Raw genomic sequence first — 6,000 nt, forward strand, 5'->3', positions numbered from 1 at the left:
ATAACATTATAACTCTTTATGACTTTCATTGCAATTTAGGCATTCGTAAAAATTGTACTGAAGCACAAATCAATACCTAAATGATAATGATCGGAGAGAGTTAAATTGATGGCTATGTTTTGAACGGCTTATTAATTATTATAATTCTTCGACGTATTTCCAATGGTTATACATTTTCAAGAAAAAACTCTTCGTATACGATTTAATTGCGATTGAGACTGATACTTTAATGCCATAACTAACTGCTAACAAAGTGGATTCTTCTGCGAGAACCCTGATATTTCCACTTAATCGGTCTGAATGGATTGTATTTTTACTATGGCCGCGAAAGCAAAGATCATGCTAAATTGTAATTAAACTGTGAACATAGTAATTAATAATCTTAAATACTTATTGGACAGAAATTAGCGGTTCATTAATCGTACTAGTACATACGAAAGATTACATGCACAACCTCGGTGATTTACTAACGACTAGAAAAAATGTTCCATTTACTTACATGGTCAGCTCAGCAGATATGTGTTGATGCTGACAAGGATATATTCTTATATCTCTCTTCGTGCCGCTAGGATCCACTTTACCCGGTAATTCAGTACACAGAAACAGACAGGAACTTAATCCGGCGTCGATTTAAAAAGTCCCTGAAATAGTATTCTACCAATTCCTTTTTGCCAGTCTTAATTGCGAAACACGGATTATTTACCTCTTCCGTTGCGTACTTCAACGTAAATTTGCTAGTAAAATAACATTCTACAACATAGCTTAATTCGTAAAGTCACAAAATACAGTAGCTGCGAATGTTTCAGCGCGACAGCTGTTGGGACATGGTATGCAAGATGGCCGCCGGTCGCTTTGGCCTTTGGCGCAAGTTTCAAAATACGATATTTAATCCTCTATATTAAAAAATAATAATCACATAATATAATGGTATCGCGACACAGTGGTAAAATTGTGATGACATTTGTGTCCCCAAAAATAGTGATTGATGTGTATATATTGAGTACACTTCTGGTGCATGAATAGACTGGTAACTTAGTGGTACAATCTGTGTAACATCTGATTCATCACACTGAGTACGGCTGTGGTATCAATGATGTACAGGATGTACAGACTGTACGATTTGTGTAACTTTGTGAGTAGAAAAGTGTAGTAAATGTGTAATTTTACATAATGTACCATATTTTTACACATATTTGTTACACAGATTTTTCGCCAGGGCATACATCAAATTGCCCAAATTTTGGTCCTCTCCATTACGATGTAAAGAGGTTTTGCTGTATTTTGTTGCATACTACAACTTTTTTATACTTTGAAATAGATTCTTAATTTTGTTCTGTTCGTGAGCAATTTTTAAACAAAATTTTTAGCGTTAAAAATAACGGACTTATAGCCTTATTACCTTGCATTCACTAACTTTGTTGTTATTAACACTAGAAACCCGTTTAAAATTCCACAATCCTTAAAAAATGCTAGTAATTCTTTTAAAAGAGTAAATTATTTAAAATAAAATATGTACATTGTTTGGTTGAAAAATTCTCTGGTAACGCAATGAGTTGACCATGTATTCATGCTATGATAGGGTTAGAGGGTGCAGTTCAGTGGCTGGGGTAAGGGACAGGTGCCCCATTGAGCTGGGTCCCAAATCTGAGGGAAGAAAATACCATGGTAACTCCACCCCATAAAAGAGCTCCATCCTGCTCCATACAAAAAGAGCATAGAGTTTGAAATATTCTTATGCTACTCGTAACACAGAAAACATTTTCCTCTCGTCGGCACCAACAAGAAACGATTAATGTGTGGAGTCCTCCTCATTGGCCCTGGTCAAAAGGATCAGGAGGAGATAATGAGGGTCTTTTATTTTCTCTGCCCATCCACGCACAAAGATGGTTCTGACCCCCTTAGCAAATATTTTCACATTGATCGTGAGTGGAAGGCTTGCAATTTATAGCTACTGCAGCAGAGGGGTAAACTTCAGTTTACACCAAAATCACAGCTGTGCTTTCTTCTACTCACTGGATTGCATGGGCAGGTAGTCATACAGGTCCATGACTGAGCAGTAAAAAAAAAATTTAAATATCTTATAAAGAGACAATACCTACTGAAATCTTTTCCCACTTTATTTGTCCTAAGACTACGAAGTTTATTAAGAGATTATCAAATGTCTTTTCATTTGGCCTATAGTCTCCCCTTCATGCTAACTTGGCTTCTTGTGCCAAATCAATTTTTTACTTGGAAGTTGCTTATGAAGATAGATGTTTCAATTAGGGGCTTATGACACTTCACAAAAGCTAGCATAGCAAAATAAGTTTGCCATAACATATGCAAATCCTCAGTGCATTTGAAATCATGGGCTCTTGTTTACATTTCTCTTGCAGATATTTCAAACAAAGCAGGCCCTGCATCCTCAAATATGTTGATTAACATATTTATCTCACTTCTTAATAGGAGTAATACTCAAGGGCGTACCCAGGATCATAACTATGGGGGTAAGCCATGGTCTAAGGGGTGGCAAGCCATGATATCTAGTGAGCGGCAAGCCATTGGATTTATGAGATTATTTCCTTGAAAAATAGTTTTATTTTAGTTACATGTCTTATACTAAAATATGTATATCATTTTTCATGGGTTTAAAGAAAATTTGTTGAATACTTTAGTTTCAATTCAGTACTGATATTGCTTAAAGCTGCCCCCACCTGCCCCTCGCTGGGTACGCCCATGGTAATGCTGATGAGTGACTTACGCATCACTGATCTGAGCAACCAGCTGGCTTTGTCCAGTTTATGATTTATAATCTGAGACAATGGTGAAACAGCTACCCATGGATTTCCAGTCTTATTTTCATTTCATTAGCCTATATCTTTAACTTCACTATCAGCAATTTTGCTTTTGAAATGGGAATAAGTTATATTTCAGCATCATTTTTTGCCAACTATACTTGATTTGACAACCATGGAAAAATTCTTCCATGTCAGAACCTTGCATGTGAGAGCCATACGGAGAAGGTAGTTCAAAGCACTAAGGAAACTGCAATCTACTCATATGATTTCAAATAAGTCTAAACAATCATGGAAAATTATGAAGTTGTCTCTATTTTTTGTGAGATAACTTCCCCATGATTAGTTTAAAGTGTACCGGGACTAGCCGCGGTGATAACTTTTCACGGGAGTCACCTGCAATGCACAATCGTGCGAAAGATCCACAGAGAAAAAATCATTCGCCTTGACTAGAGCGAATACCTCTATGTGTTCTCTGTCCGGGCCTGCTCTCCAGCTGTGGCGTTGTGCGCACGATTTGGACTGCTTGTGGCATCATATGCCCTGCAGTCCAGCAACACCTTGTCCGGTAGTGTCCGCAAATATCCATAGGGAAGAATGATGCCTCGGTAGCTTAACTGGCTAAAGCACTCGACCGGAAATTGGGGGATCCGGGTTCGAATCCCGGTCAAGGCGAAAGATTTTTTCTCTGTGGATCTTTCGCGCGTTCCCTATGATTGTTGCCCCAATGGTGACTGTGGCATAAGTAGATGCCTTACCCACACCAAGAGTGCAATTTGGCTCTTGGAAACTTCGTCTTTGCTTCAACTGAGAACTCGTGGTTTACTTTACCTAATTTTATTTTATACACGGAAACTGATATCTCATCTAAACCCTAACCTCCCCATCTAACTCCTTTGCTCTCTGTAAGTTCACCCCACAAGTATGCATGATATTGTATGTATGTATAAATATGTATGTATAAATGATAAACTATTCACCATCGGAATCTTCTTTGATCTTACCAAGGCCTTCGATTTGATCGACCATAGCATTCTGCAAAATAAGATAAATGCTCTAGGTATCACTGGGTCAGTCCAGGATTGGGTCATGTCATACCTAAGTGATAGGCAACAAACTCTCTGCTATCGATGTAGTAGCACCAACTCACTTATCAAATCGAGCTCCATGAAATCCACAAGGGGAGTGCCTCAAGGATCCCTCCTTGGACCAATTCTTTTCCTGCTCTTCCTCAACGATCTCCCTACTCACTTGTCTCATTCTAAAACCATTCTCTACGCTGATGACACCTCCATCATCATTACTGCAAATAGTGCTCAAAATATTGTTGACCGGACTAACATCACAATCATGGAAATGCATCAGTGGTGTAATATGAACAATCAGATATTTTACAACCAGAAAACTGTCTTCCTCCAATTCCTACATAAAAACTCCTACAAAAATGATCTCATCCCTCACGTAGACAAAATCTCTCACTCCTCTGATGTGTATACTACAAAGTTCCGTGGACTTCTAATCTCAACCAACCTTGATTGGGCACCTCACATACAGGTTGTACTAAAAAATCTCCGCTGGTATACTCATGATCAGAAGGTTATTTCCAATTGTATCATTGGATACTTTAAACATGTTATTCTACGCTAAATTCCATTCTCATATTTCTTATGGCATTCTGTTTTTGGGGAAACTCACCTGTGGCTAAAAGAGCTTTTTCAGCCCAAAAACAAGCTATCAAAGCTATGTACCATGTCCCTATTCGCACTCCAGGTAAAATCTTCTTTGCTAAATCTAAAATCCTCACCCTCCCTTCTTTGTATATCCTTACATGTGCCTGCTTTGGTAAGGCAAACCCTTCCCATTTTCTCCCAAATTCTACTTACCATGATCACCTCACCTGTTCAAGAAATAACATCCACTCAAACCAGTATTCCAGCTCTCTCTGTCTTAAAGGTCCCAACCTCTGCCTCAATCCTTTACAATAAAATTCCCGAAGAAATAAAAAATAGCAACTCACTTTCCGTATTTAAAAAGAAACTAAAACTTCTCCTAGCTGAAAAATGCTACTACAGTGTTAATGAATATCTGGAGGATGCATAATTGTAAGGTACATAATTTCCTAGATGGCAACTAGAATACCTATTTTTTCCAAACTTCTGTTAGTATTTATTATCCCTCTGGACTCTGTTTTAATGTTGTGCATATCATAGTTAAATGATTATCTTGGGAATTCCCAAGATTCTTATCCTGGTTATTTAAATATTCATGTATGTTTGTAATTGTCTGTAAATTTTATATTTGACTTTAGCCTTGCAGATGTGTGTACTGCCAATGGTGAAATAAATTTATTTTGTCAATTGTAAAAAACCTCTACCATGGCTGTGTCGCCATGCCTCCTTGTACTGAATAATGACGTTAATTTTCTATCAGCCAATCATCGGGCGTTTTCGATTCTCACATGTATTTGAAAATTCTCGGGAACCTTGATGACTGAAATATCGCAAACCAGTCATAAAATAATTAAAAAAACTTTTACCTTGGTATGCAAACATATATTTTTATATAATTTTGGGGCTCTTGATTATATCTAAAATGTATGCAAGTTCCCTATTGTCCCTCACTGCAACATTGCTACCCAAAGCATTGGATTATAAGGGTAGGAAGGGCAACTGCTCTTCGCTGAGGACACTCATGAATCCACAATATCAACCTCCTCATTCCCTCTCTTCCCCATCTGCCTCATCTTTTCTTTTCAACACCATGTAAATCAATGCATCAACATAATAGGGTGGTTTCCTATTATTTTTTTATTGCCTAAATCGAAAGATTATTACTCCTGGAGAACATATTTCATGCTTTTAGATTTTTTAATGACGATATCTATTTTTCGCGATTAACTGAAAAGTGAAAATTTTCAAGCGCACGAAAACGCGACGGGTAAGTATGAATGCCAGGAAAACTCCTGCGTGACGTTTTTCTGGTTCCCGCTGCCGCAAGTGAGGTGACCTTGGGGCGAGGCATTGAGCGCTGATACAACGCAGGATGCTAGCAGGTAGCGCTTGGCTTATGTAAGGATTATTAATACCTTATCAAACGAAGGAATCTTTCCGAACATAGCCAGTTTTAATAGCTGATTATTAAGACATGTTTCCCTGAGCTCTTTGCCTCATACATGCATTATGGTAACCTCAGATGATGTAAAATTCCTATCTACTCGTATAGAAAC

Source organism: Ischnura elegans, chromosome 5, assembly GCF_921293095.1.
Source record: "Ischnura elegans chromosome 5, ioIscEleg1.1, whole genome shotgun sequence".
In the NCBI taxonomy this organism is placed as follows: Eukaryota; Metazoa; Arthropoda; class Insecta; order Odonata; family Coenagrionidae; genus Ischnura; species Ischnura elegans.